The following is a 23,067-nucleotide window of genomic DNA, read 5'->3' on the forward strand; positions in this document are numbered from 1 at the left end:
CAGAGGTGGCCTTACATGACAACCACGGAGTCTGGGCCCAGCTCATCGTTAGCTATGTTAACTTGGGCAAGTCCTATCACCTTTGTCATGCCTCAGTTTCCCCACTGGGAAGAGGGTGAGGCAGAGAGACCTGGTGTGTGTGTGGCAGCTCATAGGTGTGCTGTGACCCCCGCTCGGGCTTCCCCTCCTCCCTCCAGCCTGGGATGACGGCTGCCCAGGAGCATGCGGTGGAGGACGAGGGGGCCAGAGAGATGTGGGGATTGGGCCCAGGCCTCATGGAGGTTTGGTCAGGTTAAGGACTTAGGACGTTAAGCAGGGAATCTGGGCAGGGTTTGGGCCAAAGAGTAACACCCTCGGGACTGCATCTGGGAAGGTGCGAGGGGGTCTGTGACCCGCTGCTCGCAGGGCTGAGGGGAGGGCAGAGCACGGCACTGAACGCAGAGCTCCTGGTGTGGGCCCTGCTCAGAGTCACGGCTCCTTGCACTCAAGGTTACTGCCCTGACTCTGGGCAAAGCCTCCTCACACGTCTGCTGCAGGCACGGGGAACGGAAGGGGACAGAAGCCCTGCACTCCAGGTGGCCAGGGAGGAACGGGTGGTTATTAGCCAGAAGGCAATGCCAGGCTCCTTCCGGATCTTTCCTCGGCAGAGCAAAGCGTGTGGACAGAAACCCTGACATTCACCAGCATGTGCCTCGGAGTTTGGGGAGTCTCTGAACTTGGGACCATCATTTCCAATATGTGCATCTTCAGTGGGGTCCGGGGCACCAGGGCCCAGGCTCCTGCGCCCAGTGAGGCTGTGCAGCCGGCGAGGTGGTGCAGCCTGGGGCGCGTCACTTGAGCTCTCCGCGCTTCTTTGTCTCAGTCTGTCTCTCGCTGAGGCAGCCCCTGTCGCGGGATTTGAGTGCGGAGCAGTTCCGGAGGCGGATGCAGGAAGCACCTGCGGGACCGGCGGCGGGTGAGGTAAGACCCGCAGGGAGGGAGCCAGCACCAGGGACCCGCATGGGTCCCTGGGGCTTAGCCCCATGGAGGAAACTCGGGAAACCAGAGGAGAACACACACCTCCGAGGCCGCCAGAGCCGTGAGGCTGTGGTACTCACAGCCTCGTCCCCATCACCTCTGGTGGGAGCGGTCGCTGCAGGATGTCCGTCCCTCGGCCCGGCCCTCGGGCCTGCCAGCTGGGAAGCACTGACTTCCAGTGACGGCAGCAGCCGCTGGCTCTGGGGTCGGGTCAAAGTGCGTGGAAGGAGCCGGGGGCCGGGGGCAGGGGGAGGAGCAGAGCACTGACAGTGTCTGCTGCGAACAGAGTGGAATGGGACCAGTCTCGGGGTTAGTATGAGAATAAATGAGTGATACGTGTCAGGGGTGGACAGGCTGCTGGACGTTGATCGAAAGCTCTTGGTGCACACTAGCCCTTCCGCATTTTTGAGAGATGTGAGCCTGTCAGGTGGGTGACTCTCCCTTCCTTGGCAGGTGGAGGAGAGAGCCCTCGTGGAACTTCCTGATGGGTCATGATTCTCTTGGGGTACCAGTAACCTTGCCTTTGCCCCCTTCAGGGGCGGCCCTGCACCACCCTGTGACTTTCCCAGCGCACTTCCTAGAGTCTCCTTGTATCAGACTCTCTTCAGCTGTCTCCTGCCCGCCCCTGACTGCCTGCCAGCTCGCCCATGCACGCAGTGACCTCTTCTCCTTCTTTGTGGTCATCTGGCGCCCAGCCTGTGTTTGGGAAGTGGGTAGGGGACAGAGCTCAGAAGTAGACATTCCAGGCAATCGCTGTCCCTGCCTCCAGGCAGCGGGGATGTGGACACACAGCCTGGGCCCCGTCGGTCAGACATGTCTGGACTTCAGGTTGGGAGCTCGTGACCTCAAGAGCCGGGCCCATCACTGGGTGCAGGTAGGCTCTGGGACACACTGTCCAGATCCCCCTTGAGAAAGGAGGACTCACTGCCCTTGTAGCTGCAGCTCTCTTTGGGGTTGCTGTAGCAGTAGAGATGCGCCTTGACCAACATCGCTTCCTGGCTTTGTGTGGAGCTGCCTCCAATGACTGATCTCGGCCGGGTATGCGCCCCGGCCCCAGCCCAGCATGGGACAGCTCTGAAAGGCCAGCCCAGCCCCGGACTCCCCGTGGTGGTGGCTGAGGCCTTTGTTGGGACTGTCTCCCAGCTCAGGTTCCCCTCTGCCTCGTCCCAAATTCTGCTCCTCACTCCCGGGCCCGTTCAGGTGGTGGGACCGCACAGCATCTCAGGGCTGCTCCCCAGGTTCCTGCCTGGGACAGCCTCAAAAGGGGTTCAGCTGTGTCTGTTGCATCAGCAACGGTGGACAGGGCTTGGCGGATGGGCACCATGATGGGTTTATTAGTTTTGTCTACTCCTAGGGAGTCATAGAAGGGCCCAGGCTCCTGCCACCTTGTGGCTCTGCCTCCCCCCCTAGAAGGCTGGGGTGCTCTGTATTCAGTGTGTGGATGGGAGGGAGGTGACCTGTGCTTCCTCACCAGTGGGGTCCTTATGCCTCTTCTGCTCACAGTCTCTCCATGAGGACTGGCCGAGGGTTCTCGTGGGCCTACCTGATTGCCCGGTAGGATGGCAAGTGTGGTTCCTGGCTGGGCAGCCACTCTAGCATGACAGTTGGTGGACATGGAGCTGCCCTTGCTAGGCTGGGGTTGATGATAATAGAGCCAGAGCCCCAAGAAGGGGACTCTATCCCACGCAATGCACCCCACCCCGGGCATTGTTTTTGAGCAGGGGCTCAATACGGACCTGTTGAATGAGCGCATGAAAGCATAGAGAAATGAATGAAAAAGCCACAGACTCTGCTAAGTCCAGGAGGTGTTTCCAGGTTGTTCTGGCTTTTTGGAAAGCATTCTCAGCATGGTTCTCCAGTTAGAAAGGAAAAAGAATTGGCTGGACGGAGGTGCCATTTTTCTCTAAGACAGTGGAAGGAAGCGTTTTGACTGTTGTCCAGGATATCCGGAGCAGGGCGGACAGACCCCTTCCCCAGCCAGGCCTCATTCCCAAAGGCTGTGTGTTTATTTGGAAGAGGTCTGTTCCTGCTGGAAGACAGGTGTTCCGAATGCGGCCGACGTGCCACGGTTGGAGGCCTGGGTGCTGCACTAGCTCGGCTGCCTGGAAATGGATGGCTTTTCTCATCTCTCTGGTGGGAACTGGGAGTTTCCCAGCAAAAGGTAACACAGCCTGTGGAATATTATTTCCTGAGAAGCACTGGATTTCCCCCCATATTAGTCATCATAGAATGTGTATTATTTTAACTCTTGGAGTTGGACTTAGGCCTCAGTCCACTCTGAAGGCAGAGTGGAAAATCGCTGGTGGGGCCCATGGCTGGTGACTGGGAAGGAGCAGCCTCTCTTCTCTTAGAGATGATATCGTGCTCCTCGAAGGCACAAACAAGCCTTGTCCAGGGCCAGGACCTGGTGACTTCTCAGAAGTGGGGTCCAAGCCCTTGGTCCCTTGTGGGCCGGGTGGAAGTGGAATAGAGGGGGATGGTACACAGTGAGGGTTAGAAGATCTCATTTAATGACCACCCACTCGGTGCCCGGTGCAGACAGTGTCCTGGAGCTGGGGATAGAGCAGCGGCCCAGCTATAAACAGTAGGGGACACAGCAGGTTTACAAGTTCAGAAGTGACAGTATATTCTCCGTGGAAGGGGTGGGTCCCCAAGGACGTGGACAGTTTTCCAGATGAGAATAAGGGTGCCACAGACATCAGGGTCTGTGAGCACAAGGGCCCAGAGGCTGGAAAGGGCAGGTGTCCTCCCGGAGCTGGAACCATCCCCCTGACCCCCTCTGATGTAGCCCCTCCATGTCTGGCCAAGTTGCTGGCTGCATGGGTGGGAGGCCCCAGGAAGCTGCTCAGCAGTGGTGGTGCAGGCTGGGAAAAGGCAGTGAACTTGAGAGTCCCCTCGTATCTGTGGGAGAATGTGTGGGGATCGGGAAGGCAGGAGGCCCTTGGGGGCAGGGGTTGTCAGAGGTGACCATGCCATGGCTGGATGGTGACCAGCTAAGTGTAGCCTGGCCAGGACCCCCACTCCAGCCAGGGCCATCCTGTCCTCCGAGCCCCATTCCCAGTGGTGGGGATCCTGGGGGGAGGCTATGAGCAGACATTGCCCATGGGCACCTGCCTCTTAGCATCGGAAAATCCTGTTGGTAATTGACAGGTGAAGCAGGTGAGGCTGGCCAGGTGTCAGAGTGGGCGCTGGAGCCAGACCCCTGGGTTCAGATCCCGCTCTGTGGTTTTCCAGCTGCGTGTCCTTGAGCTAGTCCCTTCTGAGCCTCAGAGACAATGATGGCACCCCCTGAGAGTTATGAGGGTTCCGTAGGAGATACATAAATGCCAGGCACCCTGAGCCATGCTCTTAAACTAAGCTGATACTCTGGGATCCCCAACCTTCTGCGTCTGGGCCTCTCTTCCTTTTTCCTCCACTATCCCCACTCCTCTCTTTCCCCCTCCAGTTCTGTCTCTTCCTTCTGTGTTTGTCAGTGAGCCTCAGGAGCCTGCTCTGTTTAAACTTCTTCTCCCAGAGGAGCTCGGACAGCCAAGTGTTCCTGCCCTTCCACAGGCTCGCCTGAACCCCCGTTCCCTGGTCAGAGCGTTGAGGGGCTGGGGAGGGGCTCAGCCGGTTGCCTGAACTGCTACTCAGTTTGCAAGGCCCAGATCAAAAGCCCCCTCTTCCAGGAAGTCCTCTAGAACTTTCTTGAGTAGCTGCCTACTCCATCCCGCCCCCCCACCCCTTTCCCCTCCCATACTGTGGGCATCAGTGTGAAATGCCTGCCCCAAGGACTCTGTGGCTGGAGGAGTGGCAGCTCTCCAGTTCTCAGCTGCCTGGTTAAAGGGGTCCACAGGGGGGATGGCAGACTCAAGCTATCTACACCCCTTGTCAGTGGAGGGCCGGCGCCTAGATTAAAGCAACGAACACATACTAAGGAGGAGTCCCAGGTGTGCCAGGGAACCGTGGGGACCTCGAACGTGGTGGGGCCCAGATGAGCAGCCTGGTGTCCCGTCTTCTGCCTGCTCTGCGGCGTGCCCGGCCCTCCCCAAGCCTCACCTTCTCGTGGAGACTCTGCTTCCATCCCTGCCCCTTCTCTTCCTCCTCGTTGGTCCTGGCTATTATTTTCCTTGTTTTCCGTGGGAAAGGTCTCCGGACAGCTTTTATCTGTGGAGCACATCTGGTGTGCAGGCCAGGGGCTCCCGCACCACAGCCCGGCTACACCGCAGGCTGCAGGAGGCTTGGCTCTGCCGGAGGCAGGTTCCGGAAAGCACAGAGTGATCCAGAAAAAGGAATTCTGACTTTCATTTCAGGGGCCCGCTGACTGTCTCTTTAAGGGGGTGGACAGTCAATACTTTGGGGTTTGCAGGTCACAGGCTCGCAGGGGGCATTGCGGAATCCTGCCCTTGTGGCACCGGAGCAGCCAGAGATGTGGCAGTGCTGCGGTAAAACCTGACTTAGGAAAGCAGACGGCGGTCTGGACTTGGCTGGAGTTCGCTGGCTCCCGCTTGTCTGTCCCATGGACGCCACTTTGCCCTCAAGAGCAGCACATCCCACAACATGTTCCCGCCCTTCTCGAATTCTCCCGGGCGTTTCTCGTGGGTGAGACCCCCCAGCACTGCACCCAGCCCTTCTCCACCTCTGTCTGGCCCCTCTCTCCAGGCCTCTCTGGCTGGGGGCCCGGGTCCTGCCTGTGTCCCTCTCACGCACACGGGATTAGAGAGGGGAGCTGGCACAGGAGAGGGCCCACTGACCTCCCTCAACTCTCTCGTGACTTGGGAGCCAACACAGCAGGCTGAGTCAGAGACGGGGCGGGAGCACCTCTGCCTGGACGCCCCCAGCTCAGGAGGCCCCCACCTGCCCCTGCCCCTGTGGCCCCGGCTCCTCTGCCTCTTGGCCACCTTGTTAGGATGGAGTTCTGTTTCCTGGGTCCTCGCAGGGAATGTACATCTGGGGCCAGAGAAGGGGTGTCAGTGACTATCGAGGCCCAAAGCCTTGGCACCCCAAGTATTATCTCACACGAGGCACCTTCTCCCCAGCAGCAGCCAGACACATGGAAACTGAGGAATATGACTGCTGAAGGAGGGGGTGTTGAGGGCATCCGGGCCCCAGCAGACCACTTGGCATGTCTTAGGTCCTCTGTAAAGTGCTGTGTACGTACAATACTAACTGCTCTGCGGGTGCACTCCCGGTGTGCGGGCACCGTGCCCAGGGAGCGGCCTCCCAAGCTCCCCGTGCGGCCGCACTGTTACCCCTGCCCTAGGGATGAGGGCCGAGGTTCTGAGATGCCAAGTGACCTCAGCATCACAGACCGGCGTCCAAACCCTCACCCAGACTGCACCGCCCTCCATGCCTGTAGTTACTCGATGGGGTTGGATGGTGTCCCCCAAACTCCTGTCCTTCCCGGAGACGTGACCTTATTTGGAAATAGGATCATTGCAGACGCGATTAGGTAAGATGAAGTCATTCCGGAGTGCGCGGGCCCTTAATCCAATGACTGGTGTCCTTATAAGAAGAGGAGAGACAGAAAGACAGACACACAGAGGGAAAACATCCAAGTGAAGACAGAGGCAGAGACCGAGGGACGTGCCTGCAAGCCGAGGGACACCCAGGACTGCCGGCAGCTAAACGGGGATCGTGGAACAAATTCTGCCCTAGAGCCTACAGAGGGAGCGTGCCCCTACGACACCTTGATTGTGGACTCCTGGCCTGCAGACGGCAAGCGAACACACATGTCTCAAGCTCCCCGTGGTTGCTGTGCAATTCTGAGCCCTGGGAAACAGATGGGGTCACCAAGCCATGTGACATGGGACCTGGCGATTCCAGACTCTGTCCCTGGTCAGTCTAGCCTCCAGGGTTGAAGCCTTGAAGGCTCTGGTAGAGGGCAAAGACCCAGGAAGAGCCTGGAAGGGCAGCCTGAGGGCCGCTGGGAGTGGGTTCTTCCTCCAAATATTTGCAGGCTGCAGTTTCCTGAGTCCTCGGAGCCTCTGCCTTCACTCTCGGACTGGGGCTTTGTCCAAAATCGGCACAGAGCTCTTCTCCGGGCCCCCAAGGATCTACCAAGATGGACAGTGTGGCCCATGCTCCCGGTCCCCTGCTGCATCGTTCCAGGGCCCAACTTGGTTCAGTGCAGAAGCCCCAGGGTGGGGTCTTCAGCCTCTCCTGGAATGTCCCATGGTTGGCCGTGAGCCTGACAAGGGCAGAGAGAGTAGGAAGGAAAGACAGAAGTCCGGTGAGAGACGGAGACGGGAGAGGAAGCGTGGTGGAGGCACAGAGAGAGACAGATGGGAAAGGACAACAGGGAGCGGGAGATTGACTAGAAGGTCAGGACAGATGGACAGACCCAGACAAGTAATCGATATTGATAAGAAGACAAAAAGTTTAAGGTAGAGAGAAGGGCAGAGAGAAGATGGGGAGATCCACAAAAGAATGCTAGAAGGGGGCAGACAGGAGGGTACAGAACAAGGAGGAGGAGACAGAGGGGGGGGGTCTGCAGAGACCGCACCAGGCCCCTGTGGATGGGCTCAGCTGCATGCTTGTACTGTCCCCTTCCCCTGATGGTGCCCAGCCTGTGCCCGCCGCAGAGAGGGCCTTTGAGCTCAGCCCTGGACATACAGGGTGGGGTGTGGCCAGCACTGGGACGATGGCCACTGTGGGAGCCCCAGCCCCCAGACTGCGAGTTCTGTGGTTTCCTGTGCGTTCAGGGCCACACGAATGCCCCCACCCGATAGCAGGACATTGTGCGTGTTTTCAAGTCGGTGGGCTTTGACCCTCAGGTTTAGTTGGGCCTTTAGGTGGAAAGGGGAGAGGCCGCCCCATTTCCCCACAGACGCAGCTGCCGGCTCCATCGTGAGCCCCTGCAAAACGCTGTAGAGAGATGTCGGGAGTGAGAAAGGGCGAGGAGGAGGGCGTGTCAGAGTTGCTGGTTCCCCGCCCAAGGTTTTATGGGACCGGGTCTTCCAGCACCCCAGTCTGAGAGGCTCCCACAGGGAGGAATGGGCTTTTTGTTAACACACAGGGGACCTGGAGGGAGTGTCACTGTATCGAAGCCTTGGCTGGTTGCAGGTGGCAGGAAGCCCAATCCAACCTGGCTGGGTTGAAAAAAAACCTTTGCTCAGTTACCTAAGAAGTCCAGGGCCACATCAGCTTCAGGTGCTGCTGGATCCAGGTGTTGTCATGTGATCAGCAAGCTGCCTCTCTCCTCTTCCCTCATCACTGCTTTCCTCTGGGGGGAATTCATCAGGACACCGCCCTCCAAAGCCGTGGCGAAGGCGATGCCTGGCAGCCGTGGTCTTCTGCCAGCTCAGCGGTCCTCCAGGGCCCCCATGTCTCAAATTTGACTGTCTCTGCGTGCCCTGAATTCACTGCCGCTGTGACACATGGTGACCTGGGAGCTGGGGGTGGGGCTCCTCATCCACACTCATGGCCTGAGAGCTAGGAAGGCTCGCCGTGGGGAAGGCACTGCCGCTGGGGCTGACAGCCTCCGTGCCTCAGTCCAGCGGGGTCGCTCACTGAAGTACTGACACGGTTCCACGTTGTTGGGTAAAGAGCCGCCGCCCTGAGTTTCCGGAGTGCTTCCGCTTCACCATCCTGGACACCTTGACCCTGGAGTTTGGGTCGCAATGCCTGGCAGAGGGACGGTCTCCGGGAGGCCGGGGTCTGCCCCAGAGTGCTGATGAATGTTTTGAACGTCACCCAAGAATCCAGGGACCATCAGAACCTGGGGTCAGGACTGAGCTGGGGAGAGGGCCCGGCAAGATGCCGCTGTTGACGTTGGGCCTGGAGGAGCTGGAGCGACGGTGGGACTGCGTCATGGGTGACTAGAGCAGCCGCTGATCCCCAAGCAACCCCCACATGTCAGGCCCCAGACTGCGTGCTCCGCCGGGGAAAGCATGTCTCGGGGTTCTGCTCCAGGGCCGCCCACGGTCCCCAGGAGGTAACAGACATCCATCTTGACACAAAGTGCTGGGGTCTTCCTTCTGTGCACGTCTTTTGATGTGGTTTCTGGGGATGAGGCTGAGGAGGAAGGTGGGAGCTGTCAGAGTCCCGCACAGTTTTCTGTGTCTCCCTCATTCTAGACCTTCCAGAACATTTCTCGTTGTTCCTGCTCACCAGGGGACTGACATGGCACCCCGCCACAAGGCCCATCTCCCCCCCTCGGGACCACTCCTGTTGGCGGGACCGGGGTTGGGCAGAGCCGCTGGTACGGTTAGTGTGGTCACGGTAACTGTCAACGTCCTGTCATCTGGGGTATTTCTGTTATTTTCGGTGGATTGTTTTCCCTCCTCATTATGGATTATACTTTCCTGACTCTTGGCATACTGGGAAATTTTGGATTGGGTGCCAGATACTGGGAATCTTACCTTGCTGGGTGACAGACGGCGCTGAATTCCTGTAAATGCTCTTCAGCTTCCTTCCACGACGCATCTAAGCTACTTGGGCAGCTTGATCACTTAGTTTGTGTGTGGTCAGAAGTAACCAATTACGGTCATCGTTCGGGCATCTTGGACGTACATAACCTGGGCCCGGATCTTTATTTTTAGTGAATAAGAACGTAGGCCACCAACTCCTGTTTGGAGCCTCTGCGATGTGTGTGATTCTCAGCTAAGGTCTAGAAATCTGCTTTAGGTCTAGAAATTGGCCTGTGATAGGTGTCTTTTGGGCACTGGCCGGACTTAGGATTTGGACGTGACGTCTTTCATGGTCAGTGAGTAAGCCAGATCATGGCCATCTTTCTCCTGCCCGCTCTGGGTGACGTGCCAAGTGCTGTCACGGACCCGGCAACCACTGCCCCTACTAAGCGGGTACGACTTAATTTCTTCCCTGAGATGTAGACAGGGTGTTGGCCCCCGCCGTGAGACAGAACGCTCCAAGGCTGTGCAGGACATGGCTTGACAGTTGCTTTCAAATGGGCCTCAGAGGCAGAGAATTCCCGTCTGCTCTCGGAAAGGTGGGGTCTGGGGGCTCTGGGGTGGTCTCGCAATGCCGGGCATGAAGTGCTCATTGCGCAGTCAAGGCGTCTTCCTCCAGAAGCCTATTTGAATCTCAAAGGGGCCTTTTTGCCCTCATGTGATAGCAGCTTCCTTACCTCTCCACTGCTCATCATTTCGTTCACCCCCCGACGATTTCCCGGCACAGCCAGTATTCTCCTGATCGCCACTTGCAGAGGAGAACGCAGGGTCGGGGACGGGACCCTTGTCCACGGCGGTGCCTGCGGGCCAGGACAGAGGCGAGGCGGGAGTGCGCCTGACACCAGGACCCTGTCTCTCCTCCACCACCCATCTTGCCTCTTTTCAAAGTGAGTCACAAGGAAGACAGCCGCCAGGGAGCCAGGAGAGGAGGAGAGAGCCTCCGTCCCGGCCGCGCATCCATTTCACGCAGCGTCATAAAAGGTCACTTGGCAGAAGACGAGCAGTAAATTACATTACCCCGAGCACACACTCCACAATCAAAGGCATCGTCCCGGAGAAGCAGGGCGCTTGCCTCTGCGAGTGGGGCTCCATCATAAACCACAGGACGCCCCAGTACCTGTGGAGGAGGCTCAGGACCCCCACGCAGTCCCAGGACCACCTCCTGGTCCCGTGATGGTGGCCCCCACCCCCGTTCTGGGGGACAGGCCTGGTTCAAACGACACCCTGCCCAGAAACCACAAGTTTATGAATCCCAGAAGTTTCGCTCGCTCAGGTCAGGCTCAGAGCTTGGCTGACGTTAGTGAAGACATTTTTCTCTGTCAGGCAACAGAACGCAGCACAGAGACGCCAGCTGTGAGGCCTCAGAACCCGGGTCTCTAATTAAAACAGTGGAAACTTAGATATCTTCACGGATCCATCACTGCCGCCACCGGGTGTCACAGGGAAGGCTTCGGGGCTACCCCCACCTTGTGGTCCTGTAGGTGGCCTCTGTGTGTGTGTGTGTGTGTGTGTGTGTCTCAGTGTGCATGTGCCTCTGTGTCAGCACGTGAAGTTGTGAATTTGTGTGTCAGCATGCATGTCTGTGTGTCTGTGTCCCCATGTCAGCATGCACACGCATCTCTGTCAGTGGGCACACCCATGTGTGAGTGGGTGTGCCAGCATGTCAACCTCTGCATGCACATGTCTCAGGGTGTCAGTGTGCATCCACATCAGTGAGTGTGTCAGTGTGTGCACCAGTGTCCGTGTGAATGCATGTATGTTTGAGTGTGCACGTGTGGGTGCGTGTCAGAGTGTGTTAGCAAGCATGTGGGTGTGTCTCTGTGCATGTGTGAGAGTACATGTGTGCATGTGAGTGTATCTCAGTGCTGGTGTCAGTGCATGTGTCTGTGTATGCTTGTGGGCGCAGGCACTGTCAGTTCTATCTACTTCACAAAAGAGGACACTGAGGCCAGGTAAGCTTGGCCCGGGGCTGAGCTGGGTTTGTACCCCGGCTTGCTCTCCACCCCTACCAGATCTGAGCTCTGCATAGACCCTGCCACCTTTAGGCATCCAGCCCTGGGCCAGAAGTCCAAGCGAGGGACCTGGTGGTAGTTGTGAGTGACCGACGTCGATTGGGTAGTGTAGGTACTCTCTTACAGGGAGGGAAATGACACTTGGAGATTGGAGCAGATCGTGTGGGCCAGCTCCCAGCTCCTGACCCTCACAGCTCCAGCACCCGGATCTCTTGGCCCGATGCTGCCTCTGGTCCCCAAGCCTGCTGTGCCCACGTGTTGGCAGACCCTGACTGCTGAGGTCTGATGTCCCCAGGGGCATAAGTGCCTGAGCTCCTCCTGTCAGCCCAGTAACTCTGAAGGGTGATCCGTGATTTCACAAGGGCTTGCAGTGTGGTAGAGAGACAGTTGGTAGTATACTAAGGTGTGTACATGTGTCAGCAAGTGTGTGACACACAGCAAGTGTGTGACATACAGGAGCGTGATGTAACATGAGCTAAAAACACACAGTGAAAAAGCAGCAGGGTCGAGACTGCTGAAGAATGGCGGCACCAGTTTGTACAGGGCGGTCGGGGAAGGCCTTGGAGGAGGTGCTGACTGGTGTATAGAACTAAGGGAAGTGAGTGAAGGAGCCATGAAGAGCCATGAAGCAGGCAGAAAAGAAGGGGGGACATGGTGGTCATTGTCATCACCATCATTACCATTCCCACCATCCCCATCGTCACCATCACCACTGTGACCACCACAGTCATCCTCCTCCTCATCATCACCATCATCATCTTCACTATCTACACCACCACCATCACCATCATCACCATCACCCTCATCATCACTACCACCACCATCATCACACCATCACCCACACCATTGCTGTACTGTCGTCATCACCACCGTTGACATCATCACCACCATTGCCATCATCACCATCACCACCATGACATCACCGTCACCATCCGCATCAGTGTTCCCATTCTAATTCAGTCGGTCTGGGTGGGATGAAGCCTCCGTGGTTGATTCTAAAGTCTATCACTAAGGTCAGGAGCCGCCGCCACCCTAAGCTAAATCACCTTATAGGCAAAATTTCATGTTAAATTCCACATCACAAACCTCTTTGGGGTCGACTTTCTTGTTCCCCCCATTACAGAAGGAAGACAGACTTAGAATAAGGGACTTGATTAAGACCACCATCCCAGCAGCTGAGTGGCCCAGGCGCTTACCGTCTGCCTTTGCCCCGTGTGGCCCCGGAGTCCCAGACTCACACCTTCAGTACATCGGCGCGTAACATACACCCGGGGATACTGGGGATGGGTCAAAGTTCATTTCCGAGCCAGGACCTGCAGGTGTCCCCGCCCAGGACACCTCCACGTCCCTTCATTGTCCCAAATGTATGCTGCCTTTTGAAGAAGAGAGCCCGCTGTGCGAGGCCAAGAAGTCGATGAGGGTGATCAAGTCACCAGAGCTGCTACTGTGGCTGCTCCTTCTCACATCACTGAACCCCACTTGGTACAGCGCTCTGAGAAGCATCTTTATTGATTTGCAACAGGCATGTGAGAGGGCTGCTGGTCACTTCCCTGCTTTCTCAGATGAGCAAACCTGAGGCAGAGAAAGATTGTGAAACTTGCCTAATTCACACAGCTGGTGAGTGGCAGAGACAAGCTCATGCGCCAGCTCTGACCTGTTGGGAACCCAGCTCCATCCCTCCATGCGGCCTTGACACCCGAGGCCCCCGGTCTGAGCAGCAGTGAGCTTGGGCAGAACCTCTCTGAACTCGTTTCCTGCTCTGCAAATGGCGGGTGACTTGGTGCTTCCTCTGCTGGTCTCAGGGTCCTCGTGAAACTAGAGCAGAAGGGATGTGGCTGTATTTTGTCAACTTCCTAGCACCACGCACAGGCCACGTCCTGCTTTGTGGGTGACTCGTGTGTGCACCTGGCCAGGCTTCTCGGCCCCCCAGTAATCTCGCTCATTGGCTCTCGGGCATCTCTGCCCCTGCTGGAGGAGGGCCCTGAACAACGCGCCATCTTCAGACATCCTCTTGGCTCAGGCCTGTGCTCATGCAGAGGGTAGCTGAGTCCCTGCACTCCACATGCTTCCCCCTCTGCGGTCGCCCCTCACTGCCAGGCCGGATGGCAGGACAGACTGGGGAGGGAGGCTGGCAGTGGAGATGGTGTCGGTCTAGAATTGGAGCTTCCAGAACGCGCTGAAAACACGCATTCTGGAGCCCAGCACCAGCGATGCCGTGTGGAGTGTGCTGGCAGAGTGCCCTGGCCAGGTCTGCGGCCAGCAGACTGGAGATTAACGTAGTGTCTGTTCATCCAATAAGCCTGTATTGGCCCCAACTCCGTGGCGCGCCCCGAGGGCTTGCCGCTTCACCTGCCACATCTGGGAGCGTGCCTGGGTCTTGCGTACCTGAGGCAGGTTCTTCCGTGACAGTGCTTTGTTCGTCAGTGACAAGCAGACCATCTGGTGCACACGGCCTGGGTCCTGCAAGGGGGGCACCGCGCTGTGCTGGGACATGCTTGACAGCCTGCTCTCTGGGGGACACCCTGACTCCATGGTGCGGGCCCCCCACGGTGGCGGGCACCGGGCTCCCCAGGGGGAGCCGCTGTGCGTGGAGGTGGGAAGAGGCCGTAGCCCCCTGCGGCTTAGTATTTCTACTTCGGGGATTTGAGAGACATAAATAAACACACGAAGAGCAGAGACGGTCGTAAAAACAGAGTAAAAGAATTCGGAAGTGATGAGTTTTGAGTATCATTACCTTTACTTTTCATAATTAATCTTAAGTGTGCATGATTTATTTTTAATCACAGAAACTTTCTAAATTGTATTAAAATTTCATTGTGCTTACGAGCTGCTCCAGGCTGGTGCCAGCATCCCCCGGGTAGCTCCTCTCATTTGCCCTACTTTACAGATGAGGACCCTGGAGCCCGGAGAAGCTAAGTTCTCTCGCTCGGGGTCGCAGGCTGGGTCGGGCTTCCTAGCCTAGCCCCAGAGGATCATCATCGTGTCAGTCTTCTAGCGTTATTTTGAGGATTGTTGGTCTAGCGCACTTAGGTGACCCTCTTGCGGCTACTGTGCGCCCAGTCGGGGCTGGCTGCGGGCAGCGTCGTCCTCTCGATCCGTGCTGGTGAGCCACAGTGCCTCAAGCACAGTTTCCGTCCCCACGGACTCCCTGGGTTGGGGCCGTGGCTCCTCCCCTGACTTTGTGAAGCGGGCACACCAAGTTATCCTGCTGCTTCTCAGTTCCTCACTCACAAATGGGAGCCAGGAGAGCTCCCACCTCGCCAGGCCGCAGGACGCGGCGGCCCCAGAGGGCAGGCCCACCCTGGAGCAGTCCACAGTGCGCACCGCCATGCCTGGAAATGCTCCTTGGCAGACCAGCCAGGTGAGCTGGGCTGGCGCGTGGCGTTGGGGGTAGGTAAGCATCCCGGGGCAGCCTCCCATCCTGGCCCCTCGGGCCTTCCTGCCAGGAGGGTGTGGGCGCCAGGAAGCCAGCGGCCTGGTGGGAGTGGGCTGTCATTGTCCCGCGAGGTGAAGGCATCACCGTGATGCTGCCCTGGGGTGCCCCCACCTCTCAGCTCTTCCTTTGAACCCTGACAGTAATCCCACACGCACATGCGGCTGCCACGCCTGCGTGTCTGATGTCCTTTCCGGCTTTTGTAATGTCATTTCCCGTTGGGGTTGGGAGATGCGCTGTTGATGTGGACGAGTCACTTGTCGGTGCTTCTCACACACGGAGAACATGAGCACGGACGGACCTTCTGAGCAGATACCGGGGGCGGTCCAATGGCTGGGCTGGCTCGTGTCTGTCTCCTGCCTCCCCTTCCTTCTCCACCTTCTCTGGCCGCTTTGGGGGTCATCCATTCAGAAAACGGAGCTGTGGGAGTCGAAATCCCGCGGCAGAGGCCCATACTTTAGGAACTGCTTGGTTCCTGGTGAATTGATTGTTGGTGATTTCAGTCGAGAATCAAATGTAAAAGGACCCTGAGAAGTCATAATGGCAAAGCCCTTTAAATCTTTATAGCAATGGCAGCATTTACAATGAGGACAGTATGATACGATGGTACAGTTCATGTAGTATTGTAGGATAGTGTCACGGAAGCGGGACAGGCCAGGGCTCAGCAAACACTTTTGTAACGGGCAGGGAGTAACTATTTGAGCTCTGCGCCTCGTGCCATCTCTGTCGGCTTACTCCGCGTGGCGGTCAAGCCGCAAGCAGCCGGGTGTGGCTCGGAGCCGATTAAACTTCACGCGCTCCCGTGAACACTCCCCGCTTTTGGCTGTGGTCGCGGGCGGCAAGCACATCTGGCTCACCAGCCACGGTTTGCCCAACCCTGGCCCCGAGCACTGGCTTAGGAGTCAGATGAGTTGAGCTGAAACCCTGGCTCCACCACTCACCGTGAAAAGTGAGAATGTTGGGGAGCTGCTTCATCTCTGGAGCCTCCGCGGGGCCTTCCACAAAGTGCAGACGAGAACGGCGGGTACAAGCTCGTTGTGGAGAGGTGGAGGAGATCGTGCGTGTGAGACGCTGAACCCCATGCCGGGTGGCAGGAGGGTGTGTTCATGAGAGCTGACCTGGCTGGGGAGGGGAAGGAGGAGGAGGAGGGCAAGGAGGAGGAGGAGGAGGGCGAGGAGGAGGAGGAGGGGAGGAGGTGGGCGAGTCTCCAGCCCTCTTGACTGTGCCCTGCCGCTAACCTGGTGGCCTGACCAAGCTCTTGCCCCTGCCTGGCTTCAGTTTTGTCACCTGGCAGGTGAGGTTGGCTTTGGGGATGCCCAGGCTTCCTTTCCACTCAGTGCCCCTGGGACCCTGTAGGTCCCTCCATGTGGCTGAATCCCACAGGGGACTCTATCTAGATGGGTGCTGCTTTCACCGTTTCACCATGGGCACGGCACGGAGCCGTGGACTGCAGTCACCCGAAAGCCGGGGCTCTGCTGGGAAGCCCGTGCGCGGCCCTGGGAGCTTGGGCGAGCCGCTCGGTCGTCCTTGCTTTCCTCCGGAGACCCTGCAGCAGCCCCTCCAAGCAGGGTGACGCTGAAGCGGTGCGGGCGGGGACAACCGTGTCAGCCACCCTCCTGGGTGTCCCCCTTGGGACAAAGTCCGATCTGGCCGTGGTCACTGCAGCATCCCCCCAGAAGGTATGTCCACATCCCAGCTCCCAGAACCCGTCAATTGGGTCTTCACAGATGTAAACAAGGAAGGGACCTCGAGATGAGATCAGCCTGGATTTGGGCTGTGCCCTGCCCCCCAGGACACACGTGCTTGCAAGGCACACAGGAGAGACACAGACGCAGGGGAGGCCCCGTGAGAACAAAGGCAGGGGTGGAGGAGCATGGCCATAAGCAGAGGCTGGGAGAGGCAGGAAGGACCCCCCAGCCCGGAGCCTTCGCAGGGAGTGCAGCCCTGCAACACCCTCATGGTGGACCCCCGCCTCCAGCGCTGTCGGAGAAGAATCGTGTGTGGTTTTAAGCCCCCCGTTTGTGGCCGTCCGTGGCGGCAGCCGAAGGACACTGACCCTGTCACCAAGTGCGGCGCGGCTGCGGACAGCGAGGCCCAGATTCTCCCTTGGAGCCGGCCACGCCTCCAGCATGACACTCGCTCGTGTCCCCTGAGGAAATGCCATCTCCTGATAAGTGGAAATATTTTTCCAGTGGAGACATTGCAGGTCCGAACTTGTTAATGAGGTCCAGGGTCCTGTTTCGACTCCTGGGTCAGCGCTGGTGCAGAAAGGACGTTCCGAGCCGAGTGAGGCTCGGGCCAAGGAGTTCAGCCAAGAGCGCACCGAGCCCAGCAGTGACTTCTGTGTGTGCGCATGTGCGTGTGCGCGCCCGCGCCGACACATTAGTGCTTTTTTGTTAAGGATCAAAAATACACTTGAAAAAGTTATGAAACCACATGGTGTATTGCAAGCACGAGACAATACTCCAGATTATAATCAGTTACCTTCCCACCTCCCATCTTTTTGTTGTTTGTGTTTTGAGTTTCATTTGGGCTTTATCATTCATTCTTTTTCGGTTGACAAATGTTTACGAGTGGGGCCCCGGGGGCTTGGGGGAAGCCCATCTGATTTCCCCACTTCGGAACGTTAGTTAATTCAGCTTTTTGTGCTCAGTTTCCTCATTTAAAAATGGAGCCCGTGCAGGGCTCACCGGTGTCATGAGCATGAAGGCGAAGCCGCTCCTCGGGGATCCTGTGCGGCGCCTGCCCCGCAGGTGTCTTGTCTGCTCCCTGTCCTGGCCTTGAGGTTAGGGCGAGCACGACACAGCATACTGAAGTGACACCTCAGTGTTTTCACACGTGTGTGCTGAATGTGTGCAGCATTGCTGGGCAATGAAACATCTTGGCGTAGTTTTTAGATAAATTGATATTTACCCCCTTGGGCACCAAAGGATCCCCTGCTCCAGTGCCCTCAGACAAAACAAAATAAATGAAATCCAAACTCACCTCTGATGAAAATGACTCTAACCCGGGACCTCTCAGCCACGACTGGACTGGGAATGGTTTGCTTACAGTTGGTGTTTCAGCCCGGCAAAGGGTTCAGGCCAGGAGAGGATGCGGGGCGGGGTGGGGGCGGGAGGACCCGTGCCCCATTTCCCTTCTCTCTGGACCAGGCATGTCCACCGGCATAAAGCGGATGAGGCTCCTGATGGATGAAGACTCAGCTCTGCCACTGGCGGGGCTCAGCGTTGGCGTTAGACCACCTGGCCTTGGCAGTCATTTAGAAACTTCTGTGAGCCCTCGTGTCTGTCTGTGAAGGGTTTAACTGGAAGAGCCCCACAGAGCTGCTGGAGGGGCTGCGGGAGATGAGCTTCAGAGAGCAGTGGGAACAGTGATGGGCCCTCCCTGCCCTCCTTTTATCCTTATCCCAACAGGCTGTCTGATACCTGCCAGTGTTGTAGTGAGCTCTCCATCAGAGGAAGCATTCAAGCACAGAGGTGGGCACAGGCATAAAGAAGAGTGCTGCCCTGAGGACTCCCGAGGTCCCGTCCTTCTAGAGACTCTCTCACATTGTCAGGTGCTGCTGAGCCAAGGCTCCTTCGTGGGCTGACCCCGGGTATGCACAGAGCTCCAACCTTTCCCAGCCCCTCCTTCATTCATGTCCATGGTGACAGTCAACCCAGGCCAGAGGCCGTAGCCTGAAAATCTGTCCTACCCACACTACTCTAGCGTCCCTTCAAAATGGTGCTCGCTACTAGCCCAGAAATTAGCAAGTTCATTTTACAATGTTTTACTGTATTTGGGTCACTTTAAAACTTGCCAGCCTTGCTTGAAAAGCTCTTAATCCCGGAGTGTCCGCTCTCCCATCTGTGGCACAGCTCCCTGGAGGAGAGGCTCTTGGCCTTGGCCCTCTCCATAGGACACCCCCTCAGATCCCAAGTTTGAAACTTTTTTTGCTACCAGATGATAACAGCTTCCTCGTTCTTTATCCATGACTCGAGCTGTGGCAGCCAATCAGAGCATGAGATAATCAGCATGCCTGGTTCCCAAAGCAGTGAAACTTGACCTTCCTGTCACTCTGATTTTGACTCGTGTGCGATTTCTATTAGGTTTTGTGAAATCATGAAAATAGCTCCCGGGTCACCAGCGTGACGTGCTCAGCATGATGGAGAGGCAGCTCACCACCCGCCTGTGCTTCCTGCCGGGCTGGGGATGCAGGCTGCGGATGCGAATGCCCAGCTCATGTTGGGAGCTTCTTGGTCCTGGGGCGAGGAGGGGGACTGTGTGCAGCCACCACATTTACGGAACAAGGACATGAGAGAGATCCTAGACCCACAGGAGGACAGCAAGGACAGCATGGCTGGGGACTGTTGGGTGGGAAGTCACGGGGGACGGAGTTTCAATGGGGTCTTGATAAAGGAGGAGGAGTTCAAGTGAGGAAAGGTGTTTCTGACAGAGGGAACGGCATGTGCGAAGGCTGGGGAGACCAGCAGGGCGTGGAGAGCTGGGAGCCAGGGAAAGAGGGACAGGTGGGTGGGAGTTAGATTATATAAGCCCTGGTGACTCATGCTCACAGGTCCAGGGGTCTTCGGCAGAGTTTTCAGTGAAGGCTGTCAGCTCTGAGCGTGCGGTCCCCAGCAGGCGTGGCTCCAAGCACCACTGTGGCGGTGTCAGTTCTCATTACAGAAACTCCAACTCCTCCGAGCATTTTGTTTTTTGTTTTGTTTTTGAAGCACTGACTCTTTGAGTTGCGTAATTAGAAAGTCCCTTTTGGCTCTGTCTCCATCTGAGGGGAAAGATCCCCTTCTTGACCTTGGTGGGGGCTCAGTTCTGCAGCTGTAAATAGTGGGGTTTCCTGGGCTTAGGAAGCCAGGATTTGCCAGAGGAACACATGTGGAAAAGGAGGATGTGGGTCCTCCCGTGGAAAGGCCCCCGGTGTGTTTTCTGGGATGGAGGTTTGTGTGCAAGCATGCTCCTGGAGTTAGCATGTGGGGGCAGTGGTGCAGGATGTGGGATGGGCAGACAGAGGGGTGGGCTGAGATGCGGGAGCCCTGGGCCTGGGGGGCGCCCTGCAGAGCTGCCCTCATCCTCGGAGGCCGGGGCTAGGGTTAGAGATCGCCCAGGTCCTCACCTGAGCTTGGGCGCCACGGCTTGTACCATGCTGGCTGGCACGCTGCGCGGCTGTTCGCTTTGGAATCAGGCAGCCAGCCGTGGCCAGATGCAGCAAAGTCTGAGAGGGCGTCCTTGAGTCAGGGCAAGGGCACAGACCACAGGCCCCTTCCGAGGACAGCTGCAGTGTGGGATGTGCTCAAGGCTTGCTAGTCTGGTACAGCGTTCCAGACTTTCCTGGCTGACCCTAGAAATGGCAAAGTCAGTACACTTAGAAGCGGGTCACATTTAGTACATCTGGTAAATAGCTCATGCTTTTTTTTTTTAATATTAAGAAAATTTTCTTTGGCGGGGATAGGGTGTGCCTGGGTGGCTCAGTCGTTGAGCGTCTACCTTTAGCTCAGGTCATGATCCCAGGGTCCTGGGATGGAGTCCTGCCTCAGGCTCCCTGCTCAACAGGGAGCCTGCTTCTCCCTCTCCCACTACCCCTGCTTGTGTTCCCTCTCTCACTGTCTCTCTCTCTCTGTCAAATAAATAAATAAAAATCTTTAAAAAAAATAATAAATTTAATGCAGTTAGTTTCAGGTGTCCGATGTCGTGATTCAACACTCCCATCCAACACCTGGTACTCATCACGACAAGCACACCCCTTCGTCCCCATCACTGGTCTCCCCCATCCCCCAATCCCCCCACCATCTCCCCTCTGGTGACCAGCAGCCTATTCTCTAGAGTTAGGAGTCTGCTTCTTGGTTTGTGTATGTGTATGTCTCTCTTTTTCTCCCTTTGCTCATTTGTTTAGTTTCTTAAATTCCATGTAAATGAAGTCATGGTATTTGTCTTTCTCTGACTTATACTGCTTAGCGTTATATGCTCTAGTTCCTGGTGTTGCAAATGGCAAGATACTGTTCTTTTTGACGGCTGAGTAGTGTTCCTCTGTATCCACACACCGATCTTCTTTATCCGTTCATCAGTCTGAGGGACACTTGGGCTGCTTCTGTGTCTTAGCTGTCACTGATAATGCTGCTGGAAACACTGGGGTGCATGCATCTGAATCAGGATTTTTGTGTCCTTTAGGTGAATATGTAGTGGTACCCTTGCTGGGGCAGAGGGGGCTCTAGTTTTAACTTTGTGAGGAGCCCCACACTGTTTTCCAGAGTGGTGCACTATTTTGCATTCCCACCGACATGTAAGAGGGCTCCCCTTTCTCCGCGTCCTTGCCAGCATCTCTCGTTTCCAGAGTTAATTTTGCCCATTCTGACTGACTAGGAGGAATCTCATCATAGTTTTGATTTGTGTTTCCCCAAACATCATTTGTGCCGAACGATGTGGAGCATCTTTTCATGCGTCTGTTGGAGAAATGTCTGTTCATGTCTTCTGGCCATTTTCTAACTGGATTATTGGCTTGTTAGGTGTTGAGTTTTGTAAGTTCCTTATAGATCTTGGATACTAGCCTGTCATCTGGTAGGTCACTGGCAAGTATCTCTCCCGTTCCGTAGGCTGCCTTGTCCTTCCGTTGACTGCTTCCCCCACTTCGCAGAAGCTCTTTATTCTGATGTCGTCCCAACAGTTCATGTTTGCTTCTGTTTCCTCGCCTCCAGAAACACATCCAGAAAACCTTGCTATAGCCAATGTCAGAGAAATTACTGCCTGTGCTCTCCCCTAGGATTTTTATGGTTTCGGGTCTCATATTTAGGTCTTTAATCTGTTTTGGATTTGGTTTTGCATACGGTGTAAGAAAGCAGTCCAGGCTCCTTCCTCCTCGAGTGGCTGCTCATTTTCCCCAAAACCGTCTGTTGAAGAGACTGTCTTTTCCCCACTGTGTGTACTTGTGAATTCATTTCTGAGTTTTCTCTTCTGTCCCATTGATCTTTGCGGGCCTTTGTGTGCCAGTACCAGACGGTGTTGATCACCGCAGCTCTGTGACAGAGCCTGAAGACCAGAGTGGTGATGCCTCCAGTTCTTCTCTCCCAAGACAGACAGCTCACTATATCGGAGTTGCCCCTCGCATACTTGCCGGCTGAAAGCCATAGGACGTGTAGCCAGTCCCCTATTGGAGGCCTGTGTGGCAGAGATGGCCGTCCCCACCAGCCGTTTGGTCCCAAGTGCTTCCCGACCCGCAGCTACAAGGCGGGTCCTCAGTCACCAGGGATGGCTGGTTCTGGCCAGTGGCGTGGGAGCACACAGAGCGACACTGCACCCAGGGGCAGGCGGCGGGAGGCTCTGGGGTACTTCTCATGCTGGTCTCTCCACTGCTTGGAAGCCTTGCCGCTGCAAGGCGGTGGTGTTGCCAAGAACGTGGGTTCCTGCATGAGCACTGGGAGCCCAGCACCCGCTGACCGACCCTCACTGGACGTGATCATGAGCAAGAAAGAAGCCGATGCTGTGTTGAGCTGGAGGCATGGGGCTTAATTTGTTCCTATGCTGTGTTGAGCCGGGGGCATGGGGCTTAATTTGTTCCTAAAGCATGATCTGGCCCATCTGGACTAATAGAGAAATTGATGCCAGAAGGGGCTGTTGGTATCAGAACATCCTGGAACACGCAGCACTGGCTCAGCAGTCGGCGGACGAGGAGCTACACCAGCACTGGAGACGTGGGACCTGTGACCTGCGGGGGCCAGATGTCTGGTAAAACCTGCCTCGGCCGACCTGAGGAACCTGCGTCTTTAGAGAAAGAGGTTGCGGCGTAGCACAAAGCACGTACGCTGCGACCGGCCCCCCGTGGCAAAGTACGATACAGAAGAGACAAGCTCAGGAAACGAGTGGGAGTCAGTGCGGTTCTGAGGAGCCGACGCCGCTCGCCGCAGCAGCGGGAAGAGCAAAGCTGGAGGAGCTGAGAGACAGCGATCCGGGAAGCCCTCGTAAACCGATTCTGGCTAATTACATTTTCTCCAGGCCAAGGGCAGAAGAGTGGTGCGCTGCTCCGTAAATCCTTTCGGTCGGGTGGAGTGACTCATGGCAGAGATTAATGGCGAGACCTTCCCAAAGAAGCCCAACAAGTTCCAGAAAGAGAAGACGACGACAGAACAGAGAAATGTGTCCTCATGAGCACTGTGTCTTGAAATGCAAGCGGGCATGTTTATTGGCTCACGAGGCCGACAGCAATCAGATAGACGAGGAGCCTCTTGGC

Source organism: Lutra lutra, chromosome 17, assembly GCF_902655055.1.
Source record: "Lutra lutra chromosome 17, mLutLut1.2, whole genome shotgun sequence".
Taxonomy (NCBI): domain Eukaryota; kingdom Metazoa; phylum Chordata; class Mammalia; order Carnivora; family Mustelidae; genus Lutra; species Lutra lutra.